General features: G+C 36.0%; 1 protein-coding gene across 6 annotated transcripts in view; it reads right to left on the reverse strand.

Moving 5' to 3' along the window:
* Positions 1-23,524, reverse strand: part of Ask1 (apoptotic signal-regulating kinase 1) — a 937,451-nt gene that overhangs the window by 230,615 nt on the left and 683,312 nt on the right. The gene's annotated exons all lie outside the window — the stretch shown is intronic.

Here is a 23,524-nt window from a genome sequence, read left to right on the forward strand (position 1 = left end):
TCGGGCCAGCTATCTCTGATTGGCTACCAGTGGAGATTGAACTGCCCACTCAGTCTTCAAAAGTCATATAGGACTAAAACGGCCTCACCTACTTCCTATTCAGGAATAAAAAGACGCTAGCTGATTTTCTGTCCACAATGCCAGTCAATTCAAGTCCTCCTGAGGACCTTCATGTTAGTTTCATATTTACTATTGTCTTCCCTGGAAAACAACAGGATATCACTCCTCCCACCCCTTCAGAGCACCCTTCTCAATATTATTAACACAAATTAAACATCAGTGGCAGTGCAAGTGCAAAATCCCATTGCACACCACTGGTCACTTGCATTCTCCTAGAGTTGATTCCAAGATTTCTCATGGCTGTCTATCAGCTTCTTATGAAAATCACTTGCTTCATATCCCCCAAAGAGTATCATATTCCTATCCATCCTATTTATAACATTTCTGGAAGAAACAAGAGTAGATTTAGAGTCTTTGTGGATATACAGTCTTAAACTTTGACATATTTTAGGTTGAGTGTAAGAGAGAGAAACTTTAGCACTGCTTGTGTATTTATTGATCCTTATAGGTAGAATAAATTGCAGAAGAGAGGATATAAAAATCGGCATAGGACTACGGTAGTTAGTGACTTATATATCAGTTCTAAAGCCGGTACAAGATCTAGAGGGAATCTGCAATTTTTGTATACCAATGCTAGAAGCATTCGAAATAAGAGAGAAGAATTTTTGGCATTAGTCAGTGAAATCTCACCAAAAGTTGTAGGCATTAGTGAAACTTGGCTGTCAGCAGAAGATGTGGTCACTGGAATTGAATGTGAAGGGTACAGTATCTTCAGGGAGGATAGAGAAGATAGAACAGGAGGAGGAGTACTGTTGATGATAGCCGATGTGTTGCAGCCAAAGAAAGTAGTATATCATGATGATAGACATGTGAATGAGAGTTCATTTGAGGCAGTCTGGTGCGAAATAGTGACCAACGCAACCAAATATAGAGTTGGATGCTGCTATAGGCCAGGGAGTACGGGGGAAGATATTGAATTCATGCATCAGCAACTTAGTGCAATGAGTGAAGGCTTAGTGATTATTATGGGGGATTTTAATTATGGTGATATCAATTGGAAGGAGGAAATATCTCGTAGCAAAAAGGAAATGGAGTTCATACATCTTCTACGAGATAATTACTTGAAACAGCACGTAACTGAAGGGACACGTGGTGTGAGAGTGTTGGACCTGGTTATTGGTTCAGAGGTTATATGCATAAGTAAGGTGTCCTCGTTACCTCCAGTTGGTGAAAGCGATCATGTGGTATTGACTTGGGAGGTTGCAAAATCTGTGGATTTTTCTATTAAGAAGGGGTATATACGGAACTACAGGTTAGGCAATTATAACAAGCTTCGGAGTGAGCTTGCAGCCATCCCATGGCAAAACATATTGCAAGGGAAAGATGTTAGCAGTGCTTGGGATAAAATCAGTGGGTATCTGAGGAAAGCAATATCAGATTGTGTCCCTATGGTCAGGAGGTCAAACAAGGCAGGCATTAGATGGATGAGCAGTAGTATCAAGCTTGAACTGCAAAAAAAGAAAATGTTATGGAGAATTTACAAGGAGAAGGGCGATCAGGACACCCATGAGCAGTACAAGGCTCAAGCTAGGAAGGTTACCAGCATAGTAAGAAAAGTTAAATCAGATTATGAGAAGACCTTAGCCAAAGAGATCAAGGGTAATCCCAAAGAGTTCTTCCGCTATGTGGCAAGTAAGAGGAAGAATGACTTCGGAAGGATAACCTTAGTGGGTGCTGATGGTATTGAGGTGACAAAATCAGATGTAATAGTCGAGTTACTGAGTGATCACTTCTCAAAAGTCTATCACCCAAGTGAGGATATCTCTATACCTATAGCAATACCTAATGTGAGAATTGAAGCTAAAGAATCAGAGGTATTAAATATATTGCAAAACTTAAATGCAAACACTGCGGTAGGCTTAGATGGAATATCAGCTCGGGTGTTGCGTGAATGTGCAAATGAATTGTCAACCCCTCTTAACTGGATATTTAATTTAAGTTTGAACTCTGGTATGGTCCCTAGGGAGTGGAAGTTAGGCAAAGTGGTTCCTTTGCATAAGGGTGGCTCTAAAACTGCGGTATTGAATTACAGACCAATCACCATCTCAGGAGTAGTGGTAAAAGTATTGGAAAAGTTGGTTAAAGACAAAATTCAAGAATGGGTGGATCAGGATATGATACTCTATAGAGGCCAACATGGTTTTGTTAAAGGTAGATCCTGCCTTAGCAATCTATTAACTATTCATAATAGAATAACATCCAAGTTGGACAAAGGAACTGGCTACACAGTGGTACTTCTGGATTTTGCTAAGGCTTTTGACAGGATACCCCATAGAACACTGTTACGCAAATTGGAGCAGATGGGAATGGATATTAAATTGGTGATATGGATAGGAGAATGGCTCAGGGAGAGATACCATAAGGTGGTGTATGGAGGAGCCGAGTCCAGAATGAGGCAGGTGACCAGTGGTGTACCTCAGGGCTCTGTGCTTGGGCCAATGTTGTTTAATTTGTATATAAATGATATAGGAAACGGCTTAAAGGGAGATATTCAGTTGTTTGCTGATGATGCAAAGTTGTGTAGTGCAATAAAAAATCAAGCTGATGTTGAAAGTTTGCAGGAGGATTTAAATAAGCTGGTAAAATGGGCAAAAGAAAATGGATGTCAGTTCAATGTGGAAAAGTGTAAAGTCATGCATTTTGGGATTAAAAGATTACCAGCTGTGTACTACATCGATGGAAAGGTACTCCAAGAGATTGATGAGGCTAGGGACTTAGGGGTATTGGTAGATAGGGAGATGAAGTTCAGAGGACACATTGCTAAGGTGTCCAAGATTGCACATAGGATTACTTGGTTGTTGAGGAACACACTGACATCCAGAGATAAAGAGGTTATTATTCCCCTTTATAAAGCATTGATACTTCCACATTTGGATTACTGTGCTCAGGTCTGGTCACCTGGATTCCTTGGAGATCAGGAGGCTGTGGAGAGGGTTCAGAGAAGAGTGACCAAGTTGGTGAGTGATATAAAAAATACTCCCTACATTGATAGATTGAGAGCTTGTGGATTGCAGAGATTGGTTGATAGGCGAAGAAGAGGTGATATGATAGAAACATTCAAATTACTAAAAGGTTTTTATAGGATTGATGCAGGGGAAATGTTTCAGCTGTGTGATAGTGATGGAAGAACAAGAGGTCATCTCTGGAAATTAAAGAAGAGTGTGGTTAACAAAGGTGTCAGAACAAGGTTTTTTGCCTGGAGGGTGGTGAATGAGTGGAATTCATTGCCTGACTTAGTTGTGAGCTCTTCGTCTGTAAATGAATTCAAGAAGAGATATGACAGATATTGTTTTGCTAGTTTGGGTCTCCCGCGATGAGTCTACTGACTCCATGGAGATACCCGTAATAATAATAATAATAATAATAATAATTTTACTTAGAGGTGTCAACTAACTTCTCTGATCCTTCCTTCACTTCAAGACAATCTTCTCTATCATGTAATAGGTCTTGTTTCTTTGATTTAATACATTTTCAATACATCAAACAACTCTTGACAAACAATATTTGTCACCTTATTATAACAAGGTGACAAATGCATCTGACAAAGGAGACGCATACACTGATATAATTATTTGCAAAGGCCTTTTGTAAACTACTACATGACAAGCTGGTAATTAAACTGGAAAAAAGGGGTTTGGACAGTAGATTAGTGTTGATGATTAAAGACTGACTGTCTGATAGGTACCAGGCATGTCATGTATGGGGGAGTAATATATAAGAAAAAGAAAGTTGCCAGTGGTGTACACCAAGGGTCTGTTTTTAGGGCCTGTTGTAGTTTAACTTATATGTTAATGATATTGGTTTGAAAAGGTCTGAAATATACAGCCATTTGCAGGTAATGCAAAGTTGGGAAGAACTAATAAGGATTAGAGCCAATGCTTAGCCTTGTAAGTGGACAGGTTGGGATTATCAGTTCAATATTGCAAACTGTAAGGTTTTAAAATTAAAAAAAACAAAAAAAACAGATGGAATGCAGAATATGCAATTGGCAGAGAGATCTTAGAGGAGATTGAGGAATCTGAGAGTGATGGTGGACAAAGAGCTGAAATTTTGGGGACAAACTGCTAAAATTGTGTATAATAGATTTAGTTTAATCCTTTATCCCAGTGAGAGCAAACAAAGTTTGCGCCTGAAAATATCTTCAGGACTAAATATAGTGTTGTACTATCTTATCCAGTAAGTAGTGCAACACCAAGGCAACTCGTGGCAAAGGTGGAGCAAGCTACCAGGCACTTCTAACCCAGTATCTCCCATAATGCAAAACACATTTCCTATGTGGATATGTATACTGTTATGCATTAAAGGGATTGGCCATCTACCCAGACTAGTTTCGACCTTTATTGAGGTCTCTTCAGTGGGAGCCAGGCCCAGAGCTGGAGATACCAGGCAGAAGCAGTAGCAAGTCATCTGTGCCTATGGGAGTTGCCAAAAGGTTTATCACCTTTTTTTAAAAATTACTCTGGATTTAGAGAAAGATGTTGAAAATTTATTTATCACTAGGTTAGACTATAATAGATTTAGTTTAATCCTTTAATCCTATATTTATATAGTACAACACTAAATATAGTACAACACTATATTTAGTCCTGAAGATATTTTCAGGCGCAAACTTTGTTTGCTCTCACTGGGATAAAGGATTAAACTAAATCTATTATAGTCTAACCTAGTGATAAATAAATTTTCAACATCTTTCTCTAAATCCAGAGTAATTTTTAAAAAAAGGTGATAAACCTTTTGGCAACTCCCATAGGCACAGATGACTTGCTACTGCTTCTGCCTGGTATCTCCAGCTCTGGGCCTGGCTCCCACTGAAGAGACCTCAATAAAGGTCGAAACTAGTCTGGGTAGATGGCCAATCCCTTTAATGCATAACAGTATACATATCCACATAGGAAATGTGTTTTGCATTATGGGAGATACTGGGTTAGAAGTGCCTGGTAGCTTGCTCCACCTTTGCCACGAGTTGCCTTGGTGTTGCACTACTTACTGGATAAGATAGTACAACACTATATTTAGTCCTGAAGATATTTTCAGGCGCAAACTTTGTTTGCTCTCACTGGGATAAAGGATTAAACTAAATCTATTATAGTCTAACCTAGTGATAAATAAATTTTCAACATGCTAAAATTGTGAGAATAGTGACAGGCTGCATATGGATTGCACAGATCTGATCATCTGGTTTTTGAAACGGGTGGAGAGAGAGAGAGAGAGAGACAGGAAGGGAGTCTACAGATGACTGACTAAGGTTTGTTGGTCTCTGGAATGTTGAGTAATAAGACAGATTGATGGAATGTAATTTACAAAGAGTCTGGTAAATAAGAAAAAGTGGGAGCATGATTGAAACATAAAAACAGGTAAGGAGTTATTACCAGATTAATGTGGATGAGGTTTTTCATAGAATGGGGAAAGGACAAGAGACCATCCATGGAAGCTGTATAAGGAGGGTGAAAGTGGGTAGGGAGAATAGATATTTGAGGAGATTTTTTGCATGGAGAGTGTGGGTGAATGAAATAATGCCAGAGAGCAGGGAACAACAAATGCACTTAAGGTATGGAATAATGAACTGTGTATGTGTGAGTGTAACAATGGGACTTATCATGACAAGTCCTTAGACACCATGGAGGTGTAAAATCGTGTATTCAGGGAACTTTATTCAAAAACCTCTTGTATATCGATTTTACTGGTAGGCAAAATTCACTAAAAATACTTGTGGGTAAATAGAGAAATTTTCATAATTTTAATTTGGAAATAATATTTTTTGTATCTTACTGAATACTGTCACCAGAAAGGGTTTTGTAAAAGAACAGAAAAATAAGTGTAAGATTAATTGTGTCTAAAGAAACCTCTTAGTCACCGGTAATTTCAGACAGATTAAGATAGGTATTAACAAATGACCTGGGGCCATGCAACCTCGAAGGTCAATATTGCAAGGAGGTTTCCCATCTTAATGCAAACCGAAAAAAAGGTGGCGGGTGCAGAACAACGTAAAACCCAGGGGAATACGTAGCAGAACCCAAGGTCATCGGATATAAGAGGAGGGTTTGCTATGGCGATAGGGGGCTTTTTAGTGATTTCTTGGTCAGCCAGAAGTTACGAGGTCACGTGAAGTTACGGGCCCGAGAAGGCGACGAGGTCAGCGAGGGTCGAGCAGTTACCGGGATAAGATGTACGTTACAGCGACGGAGTTTTGCTAATCATCATAGAAGATGATTCGCAATCACCAACAAGACCTGTGTTTTAGCCATTAGATGCTAGAAGTAGGAAATAACTAATTAAAGTTGTTCCTAGAAGAAAGTAGACACCGGAGTTCAATGCCGCCAAGTTCCTGACGCTGGCAAAAAAGTAAGAGGATATCTCAATAATCCCGGAGAAAGTACCCGTGTTCGTTGCTTAAGGTTGGAAGGTAATAGAAGGAAGTGATTCCAAGGATCAATCAGAGAGGACCAGACAACTGTTTTAAAGTAAGATCTTTCTATTGTTTTAGCTATAGACAGAATTGTGACAGTGACTTGTAGAGTTTGTTTGTTATGATACTTGCGGACTTTAGGCTTTATATTAACCTTTGAATGGTCTTGTTAAATTATATGTGAGAGAAAACTTGGCTAATTGTTAAGGTGAAATATCCCGTGTTTAATATTATTGCTAGTAGCTATGCCCGAGTTTGTTTAAGTGAGATTGCTCTAAGTGTGATAAGGTGTTAACCAAGAAAATATTATAGACACGTGGTCTTACAAGAACAGTCATCATAAGAGTAGTAATTGTAATTGGTATTGAGAATTGTCATTGAAGAATAGAACCTGATTTACTTGGAATTTAGTATTGACCTTTTGTACATTTCTTTGATGATAAATAAATTGTTTTCATGTTTAAATAACTTGCTTGATTTCTATTTCTAATGCACTACTCATTAATTTGAATCTGTATGTCCTAAAGTTAGATTGCCAAATCTGTAGATTAGTAAATATATGTTAATAGATTCAGTGATAGATAAGAGAGGAAAGTTCCGTATGTTTTACTGTGTTTTTCTTCGGAGGGAATTCAACTTCCACCCACGAAATCGGTGGCGCAGCTAGAAACTAAATAAATTTTTCAATTTCAGTTGAGAATAAACACCAGTAGGTCAGACAAAGGGATTGGCTCTGTTTTGAGGCGATTACTTTGTTCTGCAAGTTTTGCACACGTGAGCTTTATTAATTGTGGCCATAAGTCAGATGTATAACAAGGTAAAAAAAGGAAAGTTTAAGTGAGATAAAGTAGGATTTTAAAGGGAGATTAAAATAAAAGAAAATAAGATATAATAATAGATTATAATAAGACGTTATAATTAAAATTAACATATTTAACAACGGCGAAGCCGACAGGATTTAATTCAAGCAATTAATCGGTCAAAATTGTGAATTAAAGAGCAAGTTTTGGACTAGAATCAGGCAGTTATCAAAAAAAAAAAAAAAAAATGTTGTGTAATTTTGAAAATTAATTCACAAGTATGAATCAACCTACTAGTGCAGGAATGGATGACGTCGAGTTCTTCAGGACTATTAATCCTCAACAAGTAATTCCACAGATTTCTGGAGAGGATACCGACGACGTCTTAGCTTTTTTTAGCTTCGTCGAAGAATTGAGGAAGGTTGGTAGGGACAGACTTTCAACTTCTCATCTTGCTAAGGAGTAAGCTAGTCAGAAAGGCAAAAGGTTTCCTATAGCTTTCCGATTTTGAAAGATACCTTGGAATACTTCAAGTTTAAGGAGACTTTAATTTCTCATTTCTCCAAAGTAAGAAGTTTAAGCCCTAATATAAGGAAATTAGTACTCAAAAGGATAAGGTGCCTGAGTACTACAATAGATTACTGACCATTTGCCAACAATCTGAGCATCACTAATGAGGATAAACCTCACCTCGACTTAACCCCTAACCTAAACCTCAGTTTAGGTTAGGGGTGAAGCATGAGTTGAAGGAGACCGCTTATAAGAAAAAAAATCACAAATCTTGAAGAATGTTTCATCACCGTGAAGGAAAAGGAACAGATGCTGGGAGACATTTGTCCTGCATCTACTGCCAGTTACATCAACGTAATTAAAGAAGCAAATAATTCCGCTTGTGAAATTAAGAATGAAAGGGAATCAAGCACATGTAAGGGCGGGACTACTAAAGATCAAAAGGATAGTGAGAGAGAAAGAGAAAGGTCAGTCGACATTAATCAAGAGACTGGCAATAAGACTAACATCACAAAAGAAGTAGGGCTAACTAACATGGAAGAAGTACGTTCTATAATAAAACAAGAAGTTGAATGGCTACAACAATAGCGACGTGTTATGTAACGATTTCATTATGAACAGAGATCTTGAATTTGCCACAGCAGACCTCCACAGTTTGGACACTTCAAGAAGGCAAAGATGGTTGGAGAATAGAAAGCCTCGCTTTCAAACACTCAAGTAGAAAAGCATGGAGCATTTCATCTAAGTTGAGTGAGACCACAGGCAGATTCAAGAAACAACCTGAATTTGTACTAAACATAATTGTCAATCATATCATAAATATTTCAATATCTATGAATGATAACAAGCATACAAAACTTATTAAAAGAAAGCTTCACTATCTTAGATTAACTTGTCTATAGGAATTAGAATTTTCAAGATTTTTCTCTATCAATGCTCTGGGAAGTTTTGATAACATACATATGGAATTTCTCCTGATGGGAACAAATGCCAAAAAAAGTGGCTTGCATGATTATTTTCTGATATTATGAAAACTGGAACCATGCCAAAACAGTTTAAAAAAACAAAAAATCACTGCTCTACTACAATGGGTAAGACATAGGACCCCCCCCCTCACCGAGTTACAGACCTATGGCACTACTTAGCACACATAAAATCCTAGAAAGGCTTATTTTCAATACAATTAACCATATCATCAAAATCAAATACCTAAAAAAACAGGCAGGGTTTTAACCCAACTAGAGCTGCTGTGATCAAGGTCAAAGATAGAAGCAGCTATCGCTTTGACATCATTTATAGAAGCAGCCTTTCAAAAACAACTGAAACATCATTCACCGATCTTACAATAAGGATCTAATATACAAACTTATTAAAGCAATCACTTGCCTAACTATAATCCACCTAGTAAGTAACACGAAAAGCAACAGATATTTTTAACTGGAAAAGAAATAAGAAAATAGGAAAAAAAAAAAAAAAATGGTTTACCTCAGGAAACAGGTCCCTCTTCTTTTTAATCTGTATATTTCAGGCCTCCTTGAAATATAACCCAGAAAATTTTTGTTATGTAGACCAGCAATTAAACATTTTCCACTCGCAACCCCTTTTCACCAGAGAAATTTTTATGTGACCCCGGGTATATAGGTATATAAAATAGGTATACAAATCAACCATATGATAATAAATTTCTTTATGATAATAAATCATAAAGAAATTTATTTTAAAACAATTCTTTGGAATACATATAATTTTACTATTTACATAAAGAATTACAAGCAATAGCCCTGAATCTGAATTAATTTTTGGTCATTGTGCGTTCAGAAACCTTTTGCTGGTGCCAAATTTTTCGCGATCCCCACATTCGGTTATGCAAACCCATTTGGGGTCGTGATCCGCAGTTTAAGAAGCTCTGATGTAGACAACATTGCTCTTGCTACTAGACATGGTTTATTTAAAGACATGACAGAAACTCTAACATTTGATCTAGGAATTCTAGGGGATTACTTTAAGAAATGGTGACTATGCCCAAGTGTAGATAAAAGTGAAGTTCTGCTTCCACTTGAACAACAAGATAGCCAATAGAGAACTTTAGGTCACCTTAAATAGTACTACATTACATCATAACAAGTGTCCTAGGTATTTAGGTGTCAACACTAGACTATGCTATCCCATAGAAAACACCTGAATACAATGACTAAAATCAAGACTCATAATAATATCATTCCAAACTTTGTGGATCCTCTGCTATCACTTTACACTCATTGGTTCCAGGTCTGGTATTTTCTCTAGTTGAATACTGTCCACCTGTTTGGCTCAACAGTCCACACCCACCCACCCACCCACCCACCAACCCACACACACAAAGCTCATTGACAATCAGCTTAATAATACCATGTAGATGATGTCTGGTGCAATCAGATCAACAAATACTCACTGGCTTTTCACCTTCAGTAGCATCCTACCTTTCACACCTTTTGAGATCTGATGCTCTCTCCTAGGAGAGTGCAAGAAGATAAGTAATAATTTCTTCTTCCTGTGCACAAGAACTTTCCAGACTTGAGAATCAGATGATTAAAATCTAGATGACCACCAACATGTGAAGCGGAAAATTTAGTGACGAATAATTTCATCCCTAGAGAAGAAGAAGAATGGACATGATGGTGGGATACAAACACTGATGATCATCTACCAATGTTGTTTCGAGGTATTAATAACCAATCTTCTATTCTTGAACTTACCCAAAAGACATGAGTGACCCTGAACAGGATTCACACAAACTGCAGTGTATGTGAGAACTTGCTACTTAAGTGGGAAAAGCACCCTTCTCCTCAATGTGACTGTGCTGCTCCTAAACAAACAATCTGTCACATCGTCACTGAATGCATCTTGAGTGCTAATCAGGGTAAGTGGTCCAATTTTTTCTAAGCTGCAATATTGGCACTAAATTGGATCATAAACTCAGACTTGCAATTACAGCTTTTATACTGATGTTCATATTCATAATAGCGCAAGATATAAACAACACCAAGAAAGGGGAAAAAATACATTTACTGAACTTACTAATAATTTCACTGGTTTTCTACCTGTATCTACCAGTACCTTCAAAGCACAAATTATAACTGTGACAAGCACACAGCACTGAATTAATAATTGTGGAAAACAATTCATATTGTAACTGAAACAGAACTAAATATATTTTTTTTCTCTCTTGGTGTTGTTTATACCATCAAGTGCTATTATTTACTTATTTAGCAATCAGTACCACAGATGTGCTGAATGCTAAATAAATAAATAAATAAAATAAGAATAATAATCACCTCTCTCTAGACATGCATTTCAATACCCATAGAAAAGCTATTCGACTGTCAAATACAAGTTATTTTCCATAAAATTTAGGTAACTAAACAGATATTAATGGCAGAATGATATTAACTGTGACAGTCTTGGAACAAGTAGCAGCAAGCAAGCAAACAAATTATAACTGAAATGACAGAATACAACAGCTGGGTGATATATGTTAGGGGGATAGTAAAGAAAGCAAAATATAATAAAAATCTAACAAATAGTTTTTTCTGTTATGTGGCCAGCAGGAAGAAAAATTATTATGAGAGGATAACTTTACTGAATCAAAACTGTAATAAAGTGACTAGTACAGGTGAACATACCAAGAGGTATTTAGCGATCACCTTATGATGGTATTTACCAATAATGAATCGAGTATTTCTAGAAGATCAGCTGTGGGATTGGTAAGTGAACTTGGGATTGAATAGGATTTTTTCATGTTTTTTATGAAAGTTTTATCCCATTCTTCTTTCTTGTGCAAAAGTCATAAAAACCTATAGTTAGTGTATGAGATACAACGGCCATGAGATCCATATAGGGTACAGCATCGTCTTATGAAACCATTATAATAATATTGATTGTAAGGCATTTTTGTCTCTGTAAACTGAGCATGTTCTCCTGGTCAGTTTGCAAGATTAAAAAAAAAAAAAAAAAAAAAAAAAGAGTTTCAGGGAGGACCGAAGTAAACCCTTCCGGATTGGAATCCAGGTTTATCCAACCAAAGGGCAAAATTGAAACTGGCTAAGTCATGGCAGCTCATAAAATTAGAGTACAATTAATAGCATAGGTGGGCCAAGGTTCTTTTTATATTTATTTATTTATATTTACATAATCTAGAAACAGTGTTTGGGAGACCAAGTCTTTTTCACCTCAGGATCCAATAATAACTTAACTTCCATGGATGTTCTCAAGTTCTTTCTCTCCCCCACCTTCCATATAATGAAAAATTTCATCAGATGATATCCCATAACACCCATTCAAAAATTTATAGACCTATATCATATCACCGCTCTTTCTCCTGTTAACCAGTCTGCAATCCACATACTTGCAATCTCTCCTCATAATCTAAATCCCATAATACGATTTTATCTTTGTATCTCTTAAATAAGCAGTGAAGAGTGGCTAAAAATATTCAAGAGGAATAAAATCAAGAGTACATAATCAATACTTGAGTTAGAGGAAAAAAAGTATCAGATGCCTGAAATGTAAAAGGTAGTTGGATAGATGGTTTTCAACAAGAAACGCTCAAATATGGAGGTATAAAAGATTTACAGTGGCTGCACTGCATAATCCATACGGCCTGGTCATATGGTCAAATTTCTATAAAAAGAGAAATAATAATATAAGAGAACAAAATTGAAAATAAGAGTTAATCACAGAGGAATTCTTCCTGAGCACCACAGATAAGATTTACGAAAGCAGCTAACAAAAAAGTATGGAAGAGAAATTTGGAGAAGAAAAAGCTGGGTTCAGACCAAATAGAGGATGTTAAAATCAGAGACTTTCATTTTAATAAAATTAGTTGAGAAATAGGTCTGTATTTAAGTTTTATAGATGTGGGAAGAAAAAGCATATAAAGTACAAAGAGAAAAGCTGTTTGAAACACAATTATACGTGTAAGTGGAGGATTATATATTAAATCATCATCAAATTTCTGTCATGTACCCTCAAGGGGTGTACAGGATATGATAGTACTACATGAAAAATTTACATCATTACTAACTTCCTATCTACAATTTTACTCCAAATCAGTCTGTTACTTGTCAAGACTCCAACATTATCAGATCATATATTTCTATCGTCTAAGGCACTTTTTACCGTATCAATCCACCTATATGTTGGTCTTCCTCTGGGTCGTTTTCCGGCCAACCTGGCAGAGAACACTTGTTTTGCTAATCTTTCCTCTTCCATTCTGTTTAAGTGACCATACCACCTGAGATTAGCGCTGCTAATGCATTCCTGGATGCGGACAATGTCAAGTTCTTTCCTAATATATTTGTTTTTAATGTGATATTGCAATTGATGCCATCTGTTCACACCTCTAATCTTTCTCAGGACTCTCATATCTGCGGTCTCTAGCATTTGGTCAACTCTGATCCAGTTCTCAGATTCATAAGTTAAAACTGGTTTGAACACTGTTTTGTATACAGTTAATTTAGTGTTCCGACTAATTTCTCTCTTATTCCACATGAATTTATTAAATTGACTTCCTATCATACCAGCTTTGTTGATTCTATTGTCTATTTCCATATTTAATTTACCATTTTCACTAAAAATCGTGCCTAAGTAGCTGAAATGTTTTACTTGTTCCACAGGATCTCTGTTCACATTTTCAATCATATTATAACTTCATACCATATCTATTATAACAATTATTCAATTTAGACAGAGAATCTTGCAGACTTGTAGTGGATTTATTTAGAAGTATAACATCGTCTGCATAAAGCAAAGAGCTGACATTAACTTCTCCAATTTTGATATCATGTTTAATAACACTTTTCTTCATAATATGATCCATATAGATAATGAATAACAGAGGGGATAATGTACATCCTTGTCTCACACCAGATTTAACATTAAACCATCTTCCTATACCTCCTTCAATTCTAAATGCTGACTTACAACTCAAATAGACACTAATTATTGCTTGATATAATGCTCTATTCACAACATATAACTGTAGCGTTTTGAATAGCTCATCTCTTGGCACCTTGTGACATGCCTTCTCCAGATATACAAAACTTAAACATAGATCTTTGTTATATTTACATGATTTTTCAACTATCTGTCATAAAGTGAAGATCTGATCCTGGCAGCCTCTATTTGGCCTGAATCCAGCTTGTTCTTCATCAAGCTTCTCTTCCACAATCCTTCTGAACCGTTTCTCCAGTATACTTGCATATATCTTACCAGGAACACTCAGTAGGGAAATAGCTCTGTAATTCTCACATTCACTATTATTTCCCTTTTTATATATGAGTACTATGAGAGCTCTACTCCAATCATCAGGAATTAGTCCCTTTGTCCCGGTCTTTTGAACTATGCAGTGCAGCCACTGTATGACTTTTATACCACCATACTTCAGCATTTCTATTCGAATATCAATCTACTCCTGCTACCTTTCCACATTTCAAGCCTTTGATGGCTTTTTCTATTTGAAGTATGGATATGTATTCCTGACTATATGCCTGTTAAGTGTTTTTTACCACTGTGCTATCACTGCTTGTTTCATTTAGCAATTTTTCGAAGTAAATACTCCATACTTCAAGGAAACTTTTTCCCGCCATTTTCATTTCACCTTTATCATCTCGAATTCCTTTTACAGCATTCTTTCCTCAATTTCTAAGCATCTTCAACAACCTCCAGAATATTTTGCCACCTTCTTGATATTTATTTTCTATGTTCTTGCCAAAGTCCTCCCATGACTTTTGTTCAGCTAGTTTTACACAGTGTTTAGCTTTCTTACATTTGTCTCTTTATTCTCTAAGAGCACAAGCCGAATTATTTGCCAGGAACTTTTGATATGCTTTCTTCTTTTCTTTCACTGCCTCTTTAACTTCCTGTGTCCACCATGGAGTTCTGATTTTTCTATCCTTGCAGACAACCTCACCACATGCCTCTCTGGCTGAATCAATCAGGTGTTATGTCTTGTTATTTATTTTCCAATTATGTTATGTTATCTCTACCTATCTAACACTTTATAGTTTCAGTATTCTGTTGCTGACAAATTTATATTCGTTTAAATCGACTGCGCCAGCCGGCAACTGAATTCTGATAAACAATTAGACAACTCAAATAAATATAGGGATCAAGTGATTTGCAGTTGTGGGCCCCTCTTTTCCTTTTGTTAATGGATTTTCCCTTTACTTATGCATGGTCCGAAATTTAATAAGTGATAATTCAATTCTCAGAAAACGACTGATTCATGAGGTTTGGGTTAAAAAATACATTTATTTAAACACTCACATATATACACTTTAATTAGAAATTCCAATACTAAAGAGTCTGAACTCCCCCCCCCCTTTAAGTTAATATATCCAAAATATCTACCTCAAAATCTATTTTAACAGTCTCACACTTTCTTTTGTGTTACCTTGTTTAGACTCGGTTAATTCTCACAGAGTTACTCAATTCCCACATATAAAAATAGCACATGCACATAAAAATACACAATCCTAGTATAGAGCATATCAGACATATTTTGTCTTGCAATTTTAACATGGGATAATATTCTTGTCTATGCTCAGGCCTTATCCTCCTCTAAAATTCAGTTAATATTCAAGCTAATTTCTAATACAACGTCTAAAATGTTTCTACTAAAATCAACAGTTCAAAGGCTTGGTTCCCTGCTCAGCTTAAGTTTAGGGTGGCACTAGCTTACTAGACGTAGACAGAAATGTCCAAAACAGTTCTTTAGACACTAAATGAAAGTTGATTATATGGAACTTCTTAACTCTCTGGTTCCTATACCTTCTTTGGTTATTATTCAAAATGAGTACGAAAACTTGCACCTTACCGTTCTTGTCTTTTCTCATAGTTGTTGAGACTTCCTTGATTACACTTCCGCGTTTTCTCACCATGTTTTCTTATGGCATCTGCGACATACTTCTATTTTCTTCGAAATGATCACCTTTCGCTGACTTATACGCTGGCATAACTAACCAACGGCTTTATGCTGGAATTCTAGCCGCATTCCTTCGGTGTGGCAACACTCGACATGGCACGTACAGCAAACAGAGAGATTGTTGCTGAGTATGGCGGCAAGCTTCGCAGCTATCCAGGACTTGGATCAGGAACCAGGAACAGAAAACAAGAGAGCAAATGAATCAAGTGCTGAAACTTATATAGTAAATGCGAACGCCCTCTCTTGGTGACTACGTCATGCTCATAGCGGTGGTCGATTGGTCACCGCAACTCCGAACTGTTTTTGACATGGCTCTAATACTTATATTATCTTACATACATCTAATTGTAACATTTCAGCATTGATACATAATTTTCCTTTGTTAATTATTTCACAGAATTTATCAGTTTTAATTATGGACTACTCAAAATCACTTAATATCTACAACTAAAGTGGTTAGACATAGTTCTGAGTTAGCAAAATGTACACTATTTTTTACCTTTTCCTCTGGAGGCATAAGTATGTCCATATCCATGGTTTTAATCGTTACTTTATGTTGGGTCGGAAACAGGATGACTCATCAAAAGTGAATCAGCACTTTTTTCGACGCAACATCCCGGTTAAAAAAGGTCCCCGTTGTTTTCACCAGGGAACCAGGGCAAACAGTGAAAAGTCAGCTACTGGAACAAATTTGAAAGCACATCCCAACTCAACATCACCAGAGTTCTATCGGTACTATCAACATAAGAAGCCTGAATGGCAAAGAAATGGCGCTAGCTGAGGAATTAGATAAGTACCAGATTGACATAATAGGGGTGACTGAAACAATGAAGACAAAAACTGGTGAGATCTTTCTGAGCAATAAATACAAAATGTTATATTCAGGCAATGACAATCAAGGAAAAGAAGGAGCAGCCATAGTATTCAACACTAAATACAAGGCTAATCTTCTTGAATGGCAGGTAGTCTCAAGTAAAGTGGTGTGGGTAAATATCAGAATGGGGAATTGGACAATGAAACTTATTTGTGCCTATGGTCCCACAGAAGGTTCTACTAAGATAGAAGTGGAGAAATTTTTTGAGGCTTTAGGGAAAGCAACTGACACAATGAAAAAAGAAAAGTTAGTCCTTGTTGGGGATCTAAATAGCAGAGTAGGAAACGATTGTCAGACATACAAAAATATTTTGGGAAAATTTGGAGGAAAAAACAAAGCTAATAATGGCAAATACCTGATTGGATTTCTGCTCAGGACATGAACTGGTTATTACTAACACCATGTCCAGCATAAAAATGTGCACAAATTCACATCGAGAGAAGATGCAAGGAATAAGAAAAGTCTCATGGACTATGTTATTGTTGACAGTGATGTTTTCTCCCTGGTGCAGGACACCAGAGTGTGCAGAGGATTTGAAATTGGAAGTGATCACTATTTAGTCTTGAGCAGGATAAAATTGATCGAATTTATTGAAAAGAAAGCATGTAAGAAAGTTTTAAAGCGAACAAAAGTTGAGCAGCTCTCAGATGTGACCTGTAGACTAATATACACAAACATTATTGAAGAAAAAATAAAAGAGTTTGAGAACAGGAACCTAACCTTGGAGATTCAGTGGCAAGCCTTGAAGAAAACCCTGTGTTGTGTCGGAAAAAGTGCTAATTCACTTTTGATGAGTCATCCTGTTTCCGACCCAACATAAAGTAACGATTAAAACCATGTCAAGTATTGCCACACCAAAGGAATGCGGCCAGAATTCCAGCATAGAGCCGTTGGTTAGTTATGCAAGCGTATAAGTCAGTGAAAGGTGACCCTTTCGAAGAAAATAGAAGTATGTCGCAGACGCCATAAGAATACATGGTGAGAAAACGCGGAAGTGTAATCAAGGAAGTCTCAACAACTATGAGAAAAGACAAGAATGGTAAGGTGCAAGTTTTCATACTCATTTTGAATAATAACCAAAGAAGGTATAGAAACCAGAGAGTTAAGAAGCTCCATATAATCAACTTTCATTTAGTGTCTAAAGAACTGCTTTGGACATTTCTGTCTACGTCTAGTAAGCTAGTGCCACCCTAAACGTAAGCTGAGCAGGGAACCAAGCCTTTGAACTGTTGATTTTAGTAGAAACATTTTAGACGTTGTATTAGAAATTAGCTTGAATATTAACTGAATTTTAGAGGAGGATAAGGCCTGAGCATAGACAAGAATATTATCCCATGTTAAAATTGCAAGACGAAATATGTCTGATATGCTCTATACTAGGATTGTATATTTTTATGTGCATGTGCTATTTTTATATGTGGGAACTGAGTAACTCTGTGAGAATTAACCGAGTCTGAACATAGTAACACAAAAGAAAGTGCGAGACTGTTAAAATAGATTTTGAGGTAGACATTTTGGATATATTAACTTAAAGGGGGGGGGGAGAGGTCAGACTCTTTAGTATTGGAATTTCTAATTAAAGTGTATATATTCTAATTAAAGTGTATATATGTAAGTGTTTAAATAAATGTATTTCTTTAACCCTAAGCTCATGAGTCTGTTGTTTTCTGAGATTTGAATTACCACTTATTAAATTTCGGACCATGCATAAGTAAAGGGGGGCCCACGACTGCAAATCACTTGATCCCTATATTTATTTGAGTTGTCTAATTGTTTATCAGAATTCAGTTGCCGGCTGGCGCAGTCGATTTAAACGAATATAAATTTGTCGGCAACGGAATACTGAAACTATAAAGTGTTAGATAGATAGTAGATAATATAACCATAAATAAAAATAGAGAATAACAAGACGTAACAGGGAGATACCCCAGTCGGCATGAAATTTTGTCATGCTGTACCATCATTTTGTATTTTGGTTTAAGCCAATAAGAATCCAATTTGGACAGCTAAATCCCAAATTGCCAGCCCATCCTCACTGTTCAGTATCCAGGTAGATATCGAAAAGGATACACCATGAAAAGGTGAGGATTGACATTAGGTCAGAAGCTCTGGTCGGTTCCCTGGATTCCTTTAAAGGCTATGTGGAGGTCTCCCCTCAGTTATACAGCTTTATACAGCATTATATATTACACAGTCCATATATTACGTTAAGTTAGAATTGAAGTAAGTTTAGGAAAGTGGTGTGATGTAAAATCAGGTGAGAGACAAGGATGCACTCCATCTCCACTCTTATTCATCATCTGCACAAATCATATCATAATTATGTAGATGATGATGATGTTCTAAACAAATTAGAATCCTGTGGACATGGTATTCCACCATGTCTACAGGATTCCTTGAATAATACTATAACAAATTTGGTAACAAAAGACCTAATAAAAAGAAAAGTAATAATATACTTATTCTATAGGTATTCCACCAAGAATGCATTATTGGTGTAACACATATAGAATAAGTAAAATATTTCAGCTATATAAGCACAAGTTTTAGTGAAGATGGCAAATTAAATATGGAAATAGACAAAATAATTAGCAAAGCTGGTATGGTCAACTGAATACAATACAGTGTTCAAACCAACTTTATCTTATGGATCTGAAAGCTGGATTAAAAATAAAACGTTTGATCAAAGACTGGAGGCCACAGATATGAAATTTCTGAGAAAAATTAAGTGAGTGAAGAGGTGGCATTAATGGCAGAAACATATTAAAAATGAGGATATTAACATGGTAGAAATATAGAATACCCAACAAACTCAAGATTGTTAACATTCAGGAATATGTGAACAGAGTTCATCTCAGAAGTAGTGTAGTAATGCACACAGAATGGGAGAGGAAACGTTATCAAAACAAATGCTTGATGTCAAGATGGCAGATACAAAAGGCCCAGAAGAAGACCAAGATCTAAGTGGATTGCTGCAGTCAGAAATGCCTTATAAGACATAACTAACTATAAAGTCAGACAATGTTGGAATACTGAAAAGTGATAGAATAATTTGAAGGAACATTACTAACAGGACATGATTAATAATGGAAACTTAATCACATAGTACTGTCATAGTATTATGTTCATCTGTTGAGGGTACATATCAGAAAACTGATGATGCCTGTTATAATTGAAGTTATGAAGAAACTAGTTAGGACTTGAATAGAGGACTGGGTGGATAGGAACAATTTTTTTTGCAGACCAGCAAGGATTTGTTTAGAGATTATCACATTTTATAATAAAGAAATATCAGAAGTTAATAAGTAGAAGACATCTACTGCTGTGATATTTCCGGATGTTGCAAAGACAGGTCGTAATAATTTGATGCTTAACTGTGACAGTGAGCATCAGAGAGTAGATTAGTGGATTGAATACAGGCTGAGGACATTATGTCTGATCCACTGCTATTCAACTTGTATGTAAACTGTTTGTTTGTTTGCTTGAGAGAGAGAGAGAGAGAGAGGGAGATGATATTCAGTTGTTTGCCAACAAGGAAAAGCTAGTTAGCTATCAAATATTTTCTGATGTAGAAAATAAAAATGAGAATGATAGTTAAATATAGAGAATCTTCATGTTTACCTAGCTCTTTTGCAACTGCACATGATAAAGATATCATTCTCTGTGCACTTTTTTTTTAAAACAATTCTCCACTGCTGATTTTTAATTTCTCACTGTTCTATTTGCACTGGTTCTTAAACTGAAACATAGGTATTATTAATTGAGTTTGTTAAATGCTTTGTCAATGTGTTCGTATGTAATTTATGATAGTTTTATGGATTTGACGGTTACCTCTTCATTGAAGAAAAAACACCTTAGAGGATGAGAGGAGACTGCTTGGAAGAGAGTTTATTGACAGGTTATACTTTTTTTTAGGATCTTTGCAAATGGCTCAGAGATTCTGACAAAGTAAGAGATAAGAACTATGTACAAGCTGGAGATCTTAAGAAAAAGCTTGTAAGTACATATTATGCACATGATCTTCTTTGGGTCAAAGCCAATCTGCTGCATAATTCCTAGTATAGTGTCCAGTTCTAGTTTAAAGTGAGAAGGATCAGAGTAGACACGTGTTTTATTAAGAAGCATTTTATTTCTTTAATTTTTTTTTGAGCAGGATAATGTGCTGAGTAATGTATTTATTGGCCAGTGAAGGTAGGTTTATGATACAGTGAAACTGACAGCATGCAAGATGGAGAGCAAGATATCAAGGAAATCTATTTTCCATCCTTTTCCTTTTCCATAATGAATATGTTTCAAGTATATAGGCTACTGATCTTAATTAGGAATGAAGGAAGATCAGCTCCAGGATGTGACTACATAGCAAAAATGTCATTGCATAGCATATCCAGAAAGAAGGTTGCAGCTGTATGGAAACAAAAGTGTCTTCAAGATATTCCAGGTAGAAATTTACCAAGGAAGGCGAGACTGGACTTCCCATGGCAGTACTCTCAATCTGCTGGTAAATTTTATTTTTACAGCTAAAGCAGAATGGATGTATGATGAAAATGAAACATTCAATTCTATCATGAAGGAGAGCTTGTGACATAACTGAAAGTTTCAGAGAGTGGAACATTAATAAATAAGGACTGGATATCAAAGCTGACCATGATATCTGTAGATTTAACGACAAGTATTTTTATTTTTGTCAAAAAATTTGATTATTATTATTTTTTATAAACAAGTGAGAATGGCCAGTGAGAGACAGCTTTGACAAAAAGTTTGCTATGCAGATAGGTGGGCAAGTAGTCAATACAGTCCCTGAATGTAAGAGGAACACCTTCTTTATGTATTTTTATTAGTCGATAGAAACTTGGTGATCTTTCTCTCCTGTTAATAAATTCTCCTCCATATTATGATCTAGTGTCTAAGAGATATGGTCTATATCTCTTCTACAAGTGCCACTTAAAATTCAATCCCCTTACCATTCTTAAGCAGAGTAAATATAACATAGGGAACAAACTATATCAATAATAATAAAAATAAATCATATTACACATCAGTGGTGAACTCAAGATTTAATCTTGGGGGGCCGAGTTGAGTAGAAGATTTGAGAATACACACTACACATTGCATACAACCTATGACAGAAGCTGCAGTGATCTCCTCTGGCCTGGCTCGGTCAAATGAAGTAGTACCCGAGCACTATTTTGTTCCCCTTGCATTCATACTGGCCGTGATTCCTGAGAGCTATAAGGTATTCCCACCTTATGTGACTGCTAATTCATAAGTAGTATGGAAATAGAAGATACGACACAACATAAATAAAAAAATGGATTTTATTGAGGAAAAGATACTTGGAAAAATTTCTAGTATTTTTTATTTTTTTTTTTGGACCCCTTGGCATCCCCCCACCCCCTGGGTGCACCATTGTTACACATGTAAAAAAAGTAAAATAACACAGAGTATGGATAAAAATAAATAAAAAGCATAAAACTGATTGTTAACAAGAAATCAAAAAGATTGCAGTGAGTGATATTTTTCATAACAGTTTGTGTGAATTAGTGTACACATTAGTAACTAAGTACTATTAGTGCGTGTATGAACACACACACACACACGGTGCAAAACTAACAGGACAGTCAGATAATCCACACTGAAGTAGCAAATTTTAAAGCAAATCTTCCAATACTGGGGTTTCTTAAATCAAAATAATTATCAATTATTAATAACATCAAACAAAAATTAATTCATAATCAAAATAATAAGAATGAATTTTTAAAGACTACTGTTCTAGTAACTACCCTGTTACTTCTGGATTAACTAAATACTAAAGTAATTTAATTTTTAATCAGCTAAATTCTCATATGGATGTGCACAACATTTGTTATAGTGAATAATATTTTTTTTAAGATACTTATCACATTCAAATAGATACAAGGAGAGAGACTGAGTAATATCATTTGAAGAAATCATTAATATTAATTATGAATTTATGTTATTATAAAGCAGTACCTAGCTTTTAGAAAAACTCTCTCAATGAAAAAAAAAAAAAAACCTAATATGATTTTTAATAAATTTAGTTTAATTCTTTATCCAAGTGTAAGCAAACAAAGTTTGCTCCTGAAATATTTTCAGGACTGAGGCAACTCGTAGTAAAGGTGGACCAAGCTCTCATCACTCCTTGTCTCAGTATCTCCCATAATGCAAAGCACATCTCCTTGAGGACATGTATAATGCCATGCATTAAGGGAAGGGCCACCACCCAGACGTTTCGACCTTTATTGAGATCTCGTCAGTGGGAGCCAGACCCAGAAGTGGTGATACTAAGGCAGAAGCAATGGAGAAGTCATATTTACCTATATAAGTTGCCAAAAGGTGTACCACCTTATTATTAAATTATTCTGGATTTAGAGAAAGATGTTGGAAGTTTTTTCCACTTGGTTTAGACTATAATAAATTTAGTTTAATCCTTTATCCAAGTGTAAGCAAACAAAGTTTGCGCCTGAAGTATTTTCAGGACTGAGGCAACTCGTAGTAAAGGTGGACCAAGCTCTCATCACTTCTTGTCTCAGCATCTCCCATAATGCAAAGCACATCTCCTTGCAGACATGTATAAAGCCCATCTTTATACATGTCTGCAAGTTGCCTCAGTCCTGAAAATACTTCAGGTGCAAACTTTGTATGCTTACATTTGGATAAAGGATTAAACTAAATTTATATTAGTCTAACAAAGTGGGAAAAAACTTCCAACATCTTTCTCTAAATCCAGAGTAATTTAATAATAAGGTGGTACACCTTTTGGCAACTTATATAGGTAAATATGACTTCTCCATTGCTTCTGCCTTAGTATCACCACTTCCGGGTCTGGCTCC

The sequence above is a fragment of the Typopeltis vanoorti genome, chromosome 7 (genome assembly GCF_054136105.1).
Source record: "Typopeltis vanoorti isolate ZY-2024b chromosome 7, IOZ_Tvanoo_1.0, whole genome shotgun sequence".
NCBI classification, from domain to species: domain Eukaryota; kingdom Metazoa; phylum Arthropoda; class Arachnida; order Uropygi; family Thelyphonidae; genus Typopeltis; species Typopeltis vanoorti.